A 15,720-nucleotide genomic window follows, 5' to 3' on the forward strand; every position below is an offset into this window, starting at 1 on the left:
GAAACAGTGGGTCGTCAAGGTGGCGAGCGGATCCTGGCAGATCGAGGGGTCGCCGGACCTAGTGTTTCCAGATGGCGGCGATCTCCGGGGTGCTCTGATGGTTCCCCATGGGGTAGAACAGAGAGCGAGAGAGGTAAAAGGGAGAGGTAGAAGAGAAGGAAAAAGAACAACGGCGCATCGATGGGACTTGCTGGCGAGGCGTTCATCTCCTCGAACATGATGAGGGGGATGCGCCTGTAGGTGAAGACGAGAGGAAGGGTAGGCGACCATCGTTTCCTCGCAACAGCGGGGCGACGGAGCACAGAGGAGCTCGAAGGCGAGCGATGCAAGGTGCGCGCGGGGGGGGGGGTTGCGGTCGTCGGCCTCCTGGCGAGGTGAAGGCGGGGACGCGTGCAGGAGGGAGACTGCATGGGCTCCTGGTCGCCGGGGTTGGGGCTCGGGCGAAGCGGCGGACGACGACGGCGGCCTGCGAGACGAGGCGGCAGCTGCGAGACGTCGAGGAGGCAAAGGGGAACAGGATGCAGCAGAGCAGCGTGGGGATCGGGCGTGAGGCACGCGCTCGCTGTCTCCTGGCGGCGCGAGGGGAAAAGAGAGAGAGAGAGGAGGGGATCGGGTAGGGTTAGGAGGGAGTGGGCCTAGGTTAGAGCAGGGGAGAGGCTGGCTGGGCCTGGGGATGGATGGGCCGGCCTGGCTGCAGGTCTGCTGGACTGGCGGTGGCCTAGGGCGCGGCCTAGGTAAGCTGCTGCTGCTGTTTCTTTTCTTTTTCATTTTCCTTAGGCAGAAAACAAAGTGGAAAAGCACAGGGTAGAGAAAGAGGAGTTTGAGAGTAAAAAATATCCTCAAGTTCCTGTAGTTTTGGAGGATTTGAATAAATTTCTCTGGGCATTTTTAGAGGTAGAAAAATATATCAAGTTTGAATTAAATTCAAACTTGGGCTATGTTTGAACCTAACCAAATCAACTTCAAAAGAGGTGAAAAAATGTCAAAGGAATAGGACATGGTGATTGAATGTTGAGGCAAAGGCGAACATTAAAAGAGAAGGGAATGTGGCACTTGTCAAAAGAAGGAAGAAGAGGGAAGGAGAATGTGATGATGCAAGATTCATGCATGGAACATGCAACAACATAATATGTATGAGAAATCACACCATGCACATGATGACATGATGTAATGCACATGATGCAATGATGAATGCAAAGAACCAAACAAATTACACGACGAAACCCGGAAACCCTGGAAGGCATCTGAAGCTCCGGTCTTGGGGCGTCACAGTAACCCAACCGTGCCATCGATTATGGCGCTTGGGGGACAAGCGAGTTTTACCAGGCTAGTGGGGACGCATAGTTTCGTCCGCCCATATAAAGGGATAAGGATTTACCTTTTCATCCACGCCTTCTTCCTCCTTTGCTCATGCACCTTCGCACACTCGAGCTCCAGCACCCAAGTTCGCATTTCCCACCTCGACCTTCTCCAACCATGTCCGGAGCGGGAGGCAGGTGGATGGTCTCCTCCGTCACGGAGGGACATGTCAAGAAGCTGAGGAGAGCCGGGTACTTGCCCGACGACATCGCGCACCGGCTCCCAGAGGAGGGGCAGCTCATCCCCACCCCCAGGCCCCATGAGAGGGTAGTGTTCCTCACCCATTTCCTCCACGGACTGGGATTTCCTCTCCACCCATTTGTCCGGGGGCTCATGTTCTACTACGGCCTGGATTTCCACAATCTGGCCCCGAACTTCATCCTCAACATCTCGGCGTTTATCGTCATGTGCGAGGCTTTCCTCTGCATCAAGCCCCACTTCGGCTTATGGCTAAAGACTTTCAATGTCAAGCCGAAGGTAGTGAGCGGCCGCCAGGCGGAGTGCAGAGGCGCCATGGTTGGAAAGATGCCCAATGTCACATGGCTCGAGGGCTCCTTCATGGATACCATAAAGGGGTGGCAATCGGGGTGGTTCTACATCACCGAGCCGCGTGACCCTACATGGGTAGCGGCCCCCGAGTTCCGATCTGGCTTCCCCACACGGCTCACCTCCTGGCAAGAGAAGGGCCTGTCCTGGGGTAGTTCGAGAGAGCTGACCGGACTCCAAACATGTATTCAAAACATGGTGAACAAGAAGCTCAAACTCGTTAACGTAGTCCAGGTAATGCTCCACCGCCGGATCCTCCCGTGCCAACAACGGGCCTTCAACTTGTGGGAGTTCGACCCGGCGCAGCATCGAACTCTGAACAGGCTCTTCGACACAACTCACGAAGATGCCTGGAGGGTGCTGTTCAAGGGCGCCGAGGTCCCCCCTCCCATTACTGAGGATCGCGTATTCAGCGTGAAGCGCCAAGACAGCGCGGTAAGCTGCTTTACGTCTTACAGGTTACTTTTTCATAGATTGACTCCACGCGGGATCTAAACTCCCGTACCTTTGATAGGACTGGCAGGAGACGGCCAGACAGATCGACTGTCTGGATCCTTTGCCCGAAGGCCCAGCAGACGCTCTTCTGGCGAAGATGCTGATCCGGCTCCTTATACGGTGCCGGAGAAGACCAAGAAGGCCAAGGGAACCCGAAAGAGTTCCCGACGCCAGGCATCATCGGACTCACCGTCCGAGGACTCTACGGCGCAATCCTCCTCCGAAGACGAGGAGGCAGAAGAAGATGCTCCCCTCCAGACGGGGGAGACAAGAAAAGGAAGGCCGCCCCAACTAGGGAGGCCTAAGGGTCCAAGAAGTGGAGGACTCTCCTTCCGGACAGCTCTACCACCGCCGCCGATGGCGAAGACGAGTGGCTGCCCAGGGCTAAGCCCTTGGGGAAGTCGTAAGTATTCGGATACCAGAGTAACTCATAGTATTCCTTTGTCGCACTACTTCACCTAACGCCGAAATATGATTATGCAGGCCGCCCCGAGCCCGTATCGATGTATCATCGGGCGGCTCCCTGGGCTCGTCGGATATGGATAGTGATCCAGTCCCGACCGCCACCTCCCCTCATCCTGCGGACGATGCCGAGGTGCTGTCTCACGAGGCACCGGGGCAAGGGGAGACAGTCCCGGAGGCGCCTCAAGGCGGCCTCCCGGACTCTAGGAGCCGAGGGGACAAGGCCCCTAAGAGCTCCGAGTTCGGCCCTCAGCCGAACACCGCACCGGAACCTCCAGTGGTTCCGGACTTGGGCAGGCGGCCTCCTTCTAAGAGGGGCGAGACGCCTGTACCGGTGACCTCTGTCCATCCAGAGGCGCCGGACAATCTGCTGGAAGCGCTTCACAGCGCTTCCATCGACGAGGAGCACCACACTATCATGAGTGCGGTGATCCAGAAGGTTCAGTCTGCCAAGAGCGGATTGACTGAAGCCTGTGCCAGCCTTCTAACAGGCTTTGAGGTAAGTGTTTAAAATATAGGAAAATATTACCGCATTGACAGTAGCCCCTGATGCTCTATTCAGTGTTCACAAAGAAAAGCCGAACAGAGGATCAAACAATATCGCAGGAGTCTAATATGAGTATGTCAATATGCATATGCAGGCTTCGCTGCTGGCGTCCGCCGCACTGACTGCGGAGGTCGCCGTACTGAAGCAGGATCTTAAAGGGTCCCAGGATGAGCTCGGCCTTGCCAAGAGGCAGCTTGGGGAAAACAAAGGTAAGTAGTACCTATTCTGTGGATATGTATAAAAAGAGTGCGATTGCAAAATGACAAGATCATCATGAATTTTCCAGGGGCCACGACCGAAGTGGCGAACCTAAAGCAAGCACTGTCCGAGGCCGAAGATAAAGCGGCCAAGAAGCGCACCGAGCGAGAAAAGCAAGAGGCTCAGGTGGGAGAGTTGCAGCAAGAGCTCCAGGCTCTTGTGACGAAGCATGAGGCGTTGGAGCTTGACTCGAAGGCGCGAGAGTCTGAGCTTGCCACGGCGCTCGAGAGCGCAAAAAGTGCCAAGGCCAAAGCCCAAAAGGCCCTCCAGGAGATCGACGCAATGAAGAAGATAGCGGCGGGTAAGGCATTCTATATGCAAAGCAAGCATGTAAAAGTAAATTACCGATTACTTACCCAAATCCGGAGCTCTCCAGGAGCATTCGTAGATTTGCCCCGCATCGTGTCGGATGCCGCACAGTTTTACTAGGCCGAGGAGGGAAGCTCAACGGAGAATTTGTTCTGGTCTCAGTATACTAGGACCGAACACCCGATGCCTCTGAGCGACCAACTAAAGCAGCTGGTCGAGTTGCACAAGGCGGCCGAACATGCCATGAAGGGCCTTATAGTCCGGCTGTGGCCTGGCGATGCCCTTCCGAACAGCTACTTCGGCCTAGTGAGGCGGCTTGTGGATGCCTGCCCACGGCTAGAGGTCGTCAAGCGCTCTGTCTGCATCGAAGGTGCACGCTGGGCTTTCGCCCGTGTGAAGGTGCAGTGGGCCAAGCTAGACGCCGTGAAGCTAATCAAGGAAGGGCCGCCGTAGGGCAAGGAGCATCGCACCCCCGAAATTTATTATGGGGGTATCCTGAAGGGTGCCCGTCTTGTAGCGGACGAATGTTCAAAGGATGTAATATTTGGGTAAACTTGCTTGTGTGATCCTGTATGATGAAAACTTGTTTCATATGCGCTATGCAACTCTTGTGTGAATTTAAAATATTACCTTCTATTTGGCTGTTTATCCAATCTGAGAGATGGTTAATCCTCGGCTTCTGCCCCCGTGCCACGAGTGCTGGGGTGTTCGGGATAAACTTGAGCACTCTTGTTCCTATGTTTGGCTCCTTCGAGGGAGGTGCTCAGCACAACGAATAAGGCAACCGGACTAATAATGCTTTATCACTCTCACTTAGCCATAGAATTCTATAATTTTAAATTTCGGCGAAGCCCTGGTATTCGGAAGGCCGATTCGGGGCGCGATACATGCCTTTAAGCCGGACAGGGCCGGCCCCTCGCTCTAAGTAGCATAAGTCTTTAGGGACTCGAAAACCTCGCCGAACAGCGACCAGTCTCTCGCCTTATCATGACAGTCAGTTTTAGCTTTCTCTACTGAGGTGCTTAGCCTAGCAGAACTGGGGCACAATCGTAGTAGTTCTCCTAGCGCTACCTTAGCCGATAGAGCGGAACGTAAGGTACCAAAACATAGGAGCCGGGCAAACCCAACATTTGACCAAAGACATGATTCAGAGTTGATGCATATAATGCTATAAGTTCGGGGTGCCGCACTTGTGAAAGTGTTCGGACTTTTCACACCATATTGTGGGGTACGTAAGCCCCTGGTGTATTGGCCGTACCAAAGTGTATGGTTGCAAGGCGTCATTAATGAACACATATATGTATAACAAGAATGCAATAATAGTCGTAATGTTATGCATTGTTTATTCAAAAAGGTGCGTTAAAGCAGAATGATACAGATGGTGCGATAAGCAAAGAGTAGGACTATGCCCCTTCCAAGGGCAAGCTGAGGAATAGTATTAAATCAAATATTTCGCTCGTTATTGTAATCCACCTGGGAATTCCATGGTGTGACGTAGCTTTCTGCCTCCTTGGTTGCTGCATCATGTGTCCGGCAATAGTGCTGCCGGGCGGGGTTTCCAGAGATTAAGGTCCTGAAAAAGAGAAAACTAACCAAACGAGAAGCCCCTAGTGCGGTTTAAGCCGCGTCTTAGGGCGTGCCGCAGTTGTGCCCCCCTCCCCACCTGTGCCCATGGTATTTTTAATGCGTAATTATGTACGCGTGGCACGAGTTTCGCCATTTGGCTGGGACTGGGGTGGGGGCCGCATTGCTACGCGAGCTCAGATCGCGCCAGGCAGTCTAGTTGTCGATTGCTCCGAGCGCGCTTGAAGGTGTCTGTGTCTTGAAACGCCGAACTGGTGGATTGCCTTGAGAGGCTGCTTTGCGCTTCTGCTGCGAGGGCCGTGGTGTGCTCCTCCATTCAGATAGAGCGCTCTGTGTTTCCATTCACTGTAATAACCCCGCGAGGTCCTGGCATCTCGAGCTTGAGGTATGCATAATGCGGTACTGCATTGAATCTCGCAAATGCGGTTCGCCCGAGCAGTGCATGATAACCACTGCGGAACAGGACTATATCGAAGATTAACTCTTCGCTTCGGAAGTTATCCGGGGATCCGAAGACCACTTCCAGTGTAATTGAGCCTGTGCAATAGGCCTCTACGCCTGGAATGACGCCTTTAAAGGTCGTTTTTGTGGTTTTGATCCTTGAGGGGTCTATACCCATTTTGCACAATGTGTCCTGATAAAGCAGGTTCATGCTGCTGCCGCCATCCATAAGGACTCGAGTGAGGTGAAATCCGTCAATGATTGGGTCCAGAACCCGTGCGGCGAATCTGCCATGACTGATACTAGTGGGATGGTCCCTGCGATCAAAAGTGATCGGATAGGAGGACCATGGGTTGAACTTTGGGGCGACTGGCTCCAACGCATATACGTCCCTGAGCGCACGCTTCCGCTCCCTCTTGGGGATGTGGGTTGCGTATATCATGTTCACCGTCCGCACTTGTGGGGGAAATCTCTTCTGTCCTCTGGTGTGTGGCTGCCGGGGCTCCTCCTCATCATCGCTATGTGGCCCCTTGTCCTTGTTTTCGGCAATTAACTTGCTGGCTTGCTCGAACACCCAACAATCCCTGTTGGTGTGATTAGCTAGCTTGTCCGGGGTGCCGTGTATTTGACACGAGCGATCGAGTATACGGTCCAAGCTGGATGGACCCGGTGTACTTTGTTTGAATGGCTTTTTCCGCTGTCCGGTTTAGAGCCTTTGAATCTGCCGTATCCTCGGTATTATCGCTGTTAATGTGACGCTTATGTTTGTTGCGACGTGACCTGCTATTGCCGTCCTTGGTATCCGAAGTACCATGGTTCTTTGATATATTATTACTGCGAGCCAACCAGCTGTCTTCTCCTGCACAAAAGCGGGTCATGAGTGTCGTGAGGGCTGGCATAGATTTCGGCTTTTCCTGACCAAGGTGTCGGGCTAGCCATTCGTCGCGGATGTTTTGTTTGAAAGCCGCTAGGGCCTCTGCATCCGGACAATCGACGATTTGATTTTTCTTTGTCAGGAACCGAGTCCAGAATTGCCTGGCCGATTCTTCTGGCTGCTGAATTATGTGGCTCAAGTCATCGGCATCTGGTGGCGGCACATAAGTGCCCTGAAAGTTGTCGAGGAATGCGGCTTCCAGATCTTCACAACAGCTAATGGACTCTGCTGGCAAGCTGTTAAGCCAATGCCGCACCGGTCCCTTGAGCTTTAGTGGGAGGTATTTGATGGCGTGTAAGTCATCACCACGGGCCATGTGGATGTGGAGGAGGAAATCCTCGATCCATACCGCGGGATCTGTTGTGCCATCATATGATTCAATATTTACAGGTTTGAAACCTTCTGGGATTTGATGATCCATTACTTCGTCTATGAAGCATAAGGGGTGTGCGGTGCCTCTCTATTGGGCTATATCGCGACGCAGCTCGAATGGGTCTTGCCCGCTGTGTTCAGCCCGGCCGGATTTACTTTTACTGTATCCGGCGTGACGTTTATCGTCTTGCATAATGGCGTGCCTTCGTGATCCGTAGATCGATCTTGCATGCTTTGCTTTGTCCTCCAATATGTCTCTCAGGTCTGGCATATCTCCCCATGCCTTTTTATTTGAATGGCATCGGGGTGCAGGCTAAGTTTTCGGCTGGAATGCCTCTCTATCGCGGCCACGAGGTGGCCGATCTGCTGCATCATACACTTCTTCCTCCAGTCGGGGTAGCAACCTGCATTTTGGGTAACTCTTGGAGGGGCGCTCGAGTTTATATTCCTCGGCCGCGAGGACTTTAGTCCATCTGTCAGCTAGCAGATCTTGATCAGCTTGAAGCTGCTGCTGCTTTTTCTTAAGGCTATTTTGCCATGGCTATAAGCCGGCGTTTGAAGCGCTCTTGTTCGACGGGATCCTCTGGCATGGCGAATTCGTCGTCGCCGAGGCTTTGCCTCGTCTTCGGAGGGGGCATGTAATTATCATCCTCCGCCTCCCCATCTGCCGCTCTCTCAGGAGGGCTGGCTCCTCCATCCTCCTGCTCTAAATCTTGCTGGAGGGGATTGTTGTTGTCTTCAGCACTATCCGGAGTGCTATTATATCCTGTGCCGGTATCACCACTTTTTCTTTGGCGGGACTTAGAGCGGCGCCGCTGATGTCGGCGCTTGGGTTGCTTCTTGGAGGGGTCATCCTCCGCTATCTCATCGCCATTGCCTTCTTTGGGTGTATCCACCATGTATATATCGTATGATGAGGTGGCTGTCCAGTGCCCTGTGGGTAGTGGTTCCTCTTCGTCCCCCGCATCGTCGTCCATACCGTCGATGTCTTCGGAGTCGAAGTCGAGCATGTCGGTTAAGTCATCGATAGTGGCTACTAAGTGGGTGGTGGGTGGGCCGCGAATTGCTTCGTCGTCCGCATCCCAGTCCTGTCGGACAAGGAGAGAGACCTTAATGAGTTCAGTATGTCGCCAAAGGGCGAGTGCTGAAAAATATCCGCGGAGGTAAACTCCATGATCGGCGCCCAATCAGATTCAATGGGAACGGGCGCAGGTGGTTCGGAGTCCGTGGCCGGAGAAGGATCCGGCAGTTTAACAACACGGCTCTCGTGCAAGGTAAGGTTGATGTTTGGCTCGATCGCCGCTGAGGGTAAGGCCTCCGTGGCAGGGTCCATCCACCCGTCCATGGACGGCACAACTGTCTCCGAATTGAGGGTCAGAGCGGCTGCCTGTGCGATCTCCTGAACACTGTCCGATGGTAGAGCTAAATCGTACTCATCGTGACTGCGTGACGCACAAGGCAGAGGCTCGAATCCGTCGAAGATCAAGTCTCCACGGATATCGTCCGTGTAGTTTAAGCTTCCAAACCTGACCTGGTGGCCAGGGGCGTAACTTTCAATCTGCTCCAGACATTGTTGAGGAAATCATTACTGGTAGCTGCTCGGTTGGCTAGCGAGTAGGGGATTAATCGGCTAATCGGCAAGTTAATTGGCCAATTAATCAATTAATCGGACGATTTTTTGGTTTATCGGCTACTCGGTGACCCTATGAGTAGGAATTAATCGGCAAGTTAACTGGTCAATCGGATGAATTCTTGAACAGGGGCTCCAGATGGCCAAGCGAATTGGCCCGTAGTGCAAAGCCGCCAAACACGAAGGTCTGTCCGAGGAGAAAAGTCTCACCTTGGACTGCATCGCTATTGATGATAGTAGGAGCCATCAAGCCTAACGACGACGACACATAGGAACTCTCAATGAAAGCACCAATGTCGGTGTCAAAACCGGCGGATCTCGGGTAGGGGGTCCCAAACTGTGCGTCTAAGGCGGATGGTAACAGGAGGCAGGGGACACAATGTTTTACCTAGGTTCGGGCCCTCTTGATGGAGGTAAAACCCTACGTCCTGCTTGATTAATATTGATGATATGGGTAGTACAAGAGTAGATCTACCACGAGATCAGAGAGGCTAAACCCTAGAAGCTAGCCTATGGTATGATTGTATGTTGTCCTACGGACTAAAACCCTCCGGTTTATATAGACACTGGAGAGGTTAGGGTTACACAAGGTCGGTTACAAAAGAGGAGATACACATATCCATATTGCCTAGCTTGCCTTCCACGCCATGTAGAGTCCCATCCGGACACGAGACGAAGTCTTCAATCTTGTATCTTCATAGTCTAACAGTCCGGCCAATGGATATAGTCCGGCTGTCCGGAGACCCCCTAATCCAGGACTCCCACAATAACCATAGGATTTGTATTCAAAAAATTATAGAGTGGGGAGTAACTAGAGAAAACACATGATATGTTTGCCGCACAAATGGGTATATAGATGACTAACCAGTTTTCCATCAGAGTCGTAGTCGTTGCCAGAGGTGTTGTTGACCTCCGGCTCCGGCTGGGGGGGGCATGACGGCGCTGACGAAGTCAAGGTCGTGCTGCTGCCCACGCAAGACCTCGGCGGTGGCAACGGCAACCTCTGTGCCCAGCTTCACATGTTGCGCGGGTGCTTCAGCAGCCCCAGCGTCGCCACTCCTTCCGATGGTGCACTTTGGCGGCATCCTCATACACTCCAGAGTCCAGACGTTAGTGACCACTGTGGACCGGGGGTGGTGCCGCCTATTATGGCCGGTGGCTTGGGCGTGCAATTAATACGGACCAGTGGGAGCGAGGCACGCGGCACTCAAAAGCTGTGTCGCCTCCCGGTGAGCTTGTGTGGCGGACTTCTACCATTCCTACTATCATTCAACATAGCTACTCACATGCCTCTCGTCAATATGAATACCTGCACGCCACCCGGTATGCTTGTGCGGCGGACTGCTCACATGCGTCCCATCAACTCACACCTGCTCGCACGGCACACGGGCATGTGGCAGAACGTATATTTTTTGGTTTACTGACCATTCATTCTGCCGCTCTATAGCTTAGCCGAAGCATGACACAATCTAATGCACACGGTCCGAATAAATAATCTGTATGAGATATTGGTTGCCAGTTTTTAATAATCTCCCGTTTGTAAGAATATTATATCAAAACGGGTCTCATTGACGAAAAAATACAATATCACAGTCTACTGGTGTCCATATATGACACCATGATAAGTTTCATGAATTTCAACTAAGTTTTGGATTTACTGAATTTAATATATATATATATATATTCTCAATATTTTGAATTCTCTTGCACACAGAAACATGCACCCAGGGACACATATGATTTTGCAATCCATGCATTTTGGTGCACATGTAGCTTAAATTTGATTTTTGCACATTAAATCTCTAGGAAATCAATCAATGCATAAAAATGGTCGAATGATGTCTATTTTTTTTAAATTTTAACACGACTCTCCGCCTTTGGTCACATGTTCGCTGCAGAAAAAGTTTGACATGCCTCAGAGTGGCTCTGGTGGTGTGGGATGTGTGTGTCTATGTGTGGGGGTTGGAGGGGAGGGATCCGGAAGTAAAGTATGAGTCGTGAACCTCCGTGTGGGATTATTGACCATTTTGTGAGTCATATATGCCACATCAAAGTCGTGAATTTGTTATTTAAAGCATTACACAGCCCTTTCATACATAATGTTTGGGACACATGCATGCATTGGTGGTCCTCTCGGACACTCTCCCTCGTGTGGTTAACAGCGACGTGCCCATTCGTTAGCCCACAAAGGTTTTCAGTTTTCACCGACAATGAGAGGCATTTGACCAAAAGGTGGATTCATCTTGGCATGTGTGTGGTGTGGATCATGGTGGGATTCCATATCAAAGTTCGAGCACGTGCCTACGCACTCCCACCGGCTTGAAGTGAGGGGGGGTACACGCATTGTGGTGTAGTGCGTTTCCGGTTTGCGAAGGATGTGCGACGTCAAAAGTTGCGCATTGGGTATTCAAACATCACATAACACACGGGCACATGCACGCTGTGGTTTTGTCCTATGACACTCACTCACGTGTGACTCTCTCTGTGGGCCTGCAAGGTCATCGTTGATCAGTTGAACGTACAACGAGAGAGAGGTTAGTTTGAACAACAAGGATGGTTCTTTTTTGGTTTGTGTTACGTATATGCATGGTATAGGAGTATGTACATGTTAAAGAGGGGGCAACATGAATACTCTATATATATATGTGTGTCATAACCTCGCTCCATGTGGGGACTTTCCAGTTCCCGAGGCAGGTGCCACATCAAAGTTCTACATTATATTGGTATTCAAACATCACACAATACCATGCAAGCAGTGGTTGCCCCATATATAGGAACTCACTCACGTGTGGCGCTTCCATCCGTGGCCATGCGAGGTTGTCCTCCATCACTTTGACTCAACGAGAGAGAGGTTAATTTGATGAAGGAATTATTCTTTTTTGGTTTGTGTAATACAGTAGAAGTACATATATACCACGCATCGAATGGGAGCGTACATATAGCACATACCACGCGTCACTCGCGCTCACTATGTGTCGGGTGGTAGGTGCGACATATGCCAACGGGTATCATTGTGGGAGCCAGTAAGACGTCGCCGGTGCCTGGAAACAGGATGAGGCGAAGACATGCACGCCGGCGAATCTTACCCAGCTTTGGGGCTCTCGGTGGAGATAACACCCCTATTGCTGCTCTGCGGGGTCTCCGCATGGTCACTAGATGAACAAGTAGCTACACGGTGCTCCTTGAGCTGTTTGGCGAGAGGAGGAAGAAGGGCACGGCTTGCTCTCTTCTCCTCCCTATGTGGTGTCTGAGACTAGCAGGGATTGATCTCTCTTTGCATGGATGCCCCGGGGGGTTTATATAGGCCTACCCCCCGGGGGTACGATGGTAATCCGGCTGGGCGCGGGGCCCAGCCGTCTGTGTCTACGCTCTCCGGCTTCTGCGCCGGCTGCTGGGGCCCGCCAGCTAGTGGGTCCCGCCGGCTGCCGGCTCCTTGGTCGACAGGCAGGCCTCACTGTCAGGGCCTTGTTGGCGGCTGGTTACTGTTGCTCAATCTTGGTGGCGAGGGCTTCACCGAAGTGGGCGTGGCTACAGTGCCGCCGCCCGGTGGGCGGTCACTGTAACCCCACCGCGTCTTGTCTCCTTAATGGGGCATCTTCTTCGAGGGAGGTGGCAAGCCGGCTGTGGGGAGCCGGCTCTATCTTGGGCCGACTGGGGGAGGTCTGGCCGCCTTCGGGTGTCTCTCTGCCCGAAGGGGCCCACCGCCCGTGGGCCGTACAGGTAGCCCGTCATGGATGACATCAGGGTCAACATGGCAATAGTGCTGCGCCGGACGGGTCATGGCCACCCGTACGGCGCACTGTGCCAGGCGTGCTTCGGGATTCGGGGGTGGCAGGCTTCACTGTAGCCACGCCCCGTCACATCGCCGTTATGCGGATGCGGACTTCGAGGGTACGATCTTGACCGCTTTATGGGAGCTGGCTTCTTGGTGTCGGCCTTCTCGCGGCGGGCTTCTCGGAGCCGATCCTCCCGCGGCTTTTCTTCATGAGGGCTGAAGTCGGGCCGCCTTCCGATAGCCGGCCTGGAGACAGCCGGCAAGGGGAAGGCGGCCCTGTGTCTTGGATTCTTGAGGGCCGAATCGGCTCGTAATTTTTTCAGAAGGGCCAGGGGGAGCCGGCTAGGCTACCCATGGTTATTTACTTCGACAGTAGTCCCCGAAGCTGATCGAGCTTCGAGGATGACAAAGGGACGAGAAGCTAGGTCAGCTTCCTATCCCGAGGGGCCGGCTTTGCTCGTGCGTGCTGTCTTCGGAAAAGCTCCGTTTCTTGTAGGCGGGAACGCGGGCCACGTGGCGAGGAAATCCTGCCAACGCACGCGCGCGACAGGACGCCGCCACAGGCCCGGGCCCGCCACTCGCAGGCCTTGGTCTGAGCGGAGATCTTCTGCGGCCCACATGGACCGCTCGCCTTCCCGCGGCGGTTTTATTCTGCCATCAAGGCACAATAATCGCGGGACATGGGGGAGTGGGCGCAGTTGATCCCCACGTTCCCCCATGCCGCGCCTCCTCGGCTCCGCCGCGCGGTCTATAAGTAGGAGGAGGAGGGGGAGCGGCAGAGGCTCACATGCTCTCCCTCACTCCGCCCCTTCTCGCCCTCCTTCTTCTTCTCTTCGCCGCAGCAACTCCTTGCCGCACCATTCCGACATCGCTTCGTCTTGCTCCCCACCGCAGAAATCCTTTGCTGCGCCGTTTCGCCGTCGCTTCGTCTTGCTCCCCGCCGCATTGCTCCCATGGCGCTGTCGAGCTCGTGGGATGGCTCCAACATCCACGAGGACCACGTCGAGTTCCTCCGCCGGACGCGGCGTCTGCCCGGCGAGAACCTTGTGCGGGTTCGTCAAGCGCCGGCGAGGGAGATTTCGCCAGCACCGGAGGAGGGCGAGCGGGTGATCTTCCGCCCGCACTGCCTGCGCGGCTTCGGCCTCACGGCGAGCGGATTCCTTCGAGCCTTCCTCGAGTTCTACCACCTCCAGCCGCATCACCTCATGCCCAACGCGGTGATGCTGCTGTCGGCCTTCGTCACCCTGTGCGAGGGTTTTCTTGGAGTTCTCCCCACGCTCGAGCTCTGGGGGGAGTTCTTCCAAAGCAAGCTCGGCACCATCGTCGCGGGCATGCCCGCCCCTGCGGAGCCTTCATTGCCATGAGGCGAGCTAGCGAGAACAATCCATTCCCATCCATTCCACTGATCCAGTCGGTGAAGCTTTGGCAGAAGTCTTATTTCTACGTGAAGAACGTCGCCCAGCAAGGCGACTACGTCAACCTGCCGGCTTACGTAGCCGGCCCGCCGGCTGGAAGGCAGCCTTCATGGAGCTACCGGGCCAGGTCGCTGTCATAGGCCGGGAATGCAGCCATCTTCCGGCTTCGGTTGATGATCCAGTCGGAGGGCCTGACTGGAGCCGACTTGGTGGCCGCCTTCGTGGAGCGCCAGGTTCTTCCGCTCCAAGGCCGGCCTCACATGATCTGCCAAATGAGCGGCCGCTTCAACCCGTGCCGGCTGAGCACCAGGGAGATGCCTCACGCAGAGGTGTCTTACATGGTGGATTATATCTCCAACTGCAAGCTCGCCGAGGATTGGCGATATGGCAAGGAGTCGTATTCCCGCGCCAACCCTCCGCCCGCCGTAAGTTCTTTCTTCCTTTCTTCCTTTTCTGTAGCCGGCCTCATGATAGCCGACTCTTGATCAATTGGTCTGCCTTTTGCAGAACCCTCTTCTCCCGCCGATAGCCGGGGCCGCGGGGGTAGAGCGCCAGCCCCTCCCCGACCGCACGGTGGACGACGCCGATGATCTTCGGCAGCCGGCCAAAAAAATCCAAGGCCTCCACGGCGGCAACCAAGCGGGATGAGGTGGCCGTGAAGGCGGCCCGCTTCCGCAAGGCGGTGAAGCAGCCGCAGGCAATCTCTGCGTAAGTCATCGAATGTCTTGCGTATATATTTTTTGTCTTCTTCGTCCGAAACTCTTCTAAACCTTTCTTTTCTTGCCGGACAGGGCGCCGCTTTCTCTCAAGCGAGGTCCTGGCGGCTCCGTAGTCGGGCCGACTGGAGGGTCCTCAAGCTCCCGCCGCGTGGATCCCCGCGCCGACCTTAAGGAGGCCACGGAGCGGAACGCGCGGGAGGAGCAGGAGGCGGCGGAGCGAAGGACCGCCCAGGCGACGAAGGAGCAGGCCGATGCGGCGGCCAAGGCCCGGGCGAAGGCGGCAGCCGCGGAGACAGAGGCGGAGGCCTCGCACAACCGGCCTCCGCTGCTCGTTGTTCCCCTCCGCGCCGTGGCCCCCGACGTTCCCGTGCCCCCGTCGGAGGAGGTCGACCAAGGCCCGCCAGTGATGGAGAGGCGGCAGGACCCCGTGATCTTCGTGGAGGGGGGGGGCGCAGACGGCGCCGACTGGAGCGGGCCAAAGTGGCCAATCAGCTGCGGTGCCAGAGCAGCCGTCCAGGGGCAAGCCGGCGGCAGGGGCCGGCCTCGAGGTGCAGCCGGCATTGCGCCGGCGCGCAGGGGGTGGCGCCTCCGCGCCGGAACCGCACCGAGCAGCGGGCGCCAGCTAGACGATGGAGGCCCTAGAGGCGGCCAGCGTCAGCGCGTCCGAGTGGACTCCCAGCGTGGGGACGGGCGAGCTGAACGCGGCGGCCCAGGAGGTCCGGAACCGGCTTCAATCTCAGGCCGCCTCGCTGCAGCGATACACTCAAGAGTTTCTCTCGACGCGGGCCGTCATCCGGGTGAGTCTTCTGTTCTTCGTTATTTTGCTCTTTCGATTTCTTCCGTGGGGGCGCGTCAGCGCACCCACTAGGTGTAG

Source organism: Triticum urartu, chromosome 1 (genome assembly GCF_003073215.2).
Source record: "Triticum urartu cultivar G1812 chromosome 1, Tu2.1, whole genome shotgun sequence".
NCBI lineage: Eukaryota > Viridiplantae > Streptophyta > Magnoliopsida > Poales > Poaceae > Triticum > Triticum urartu.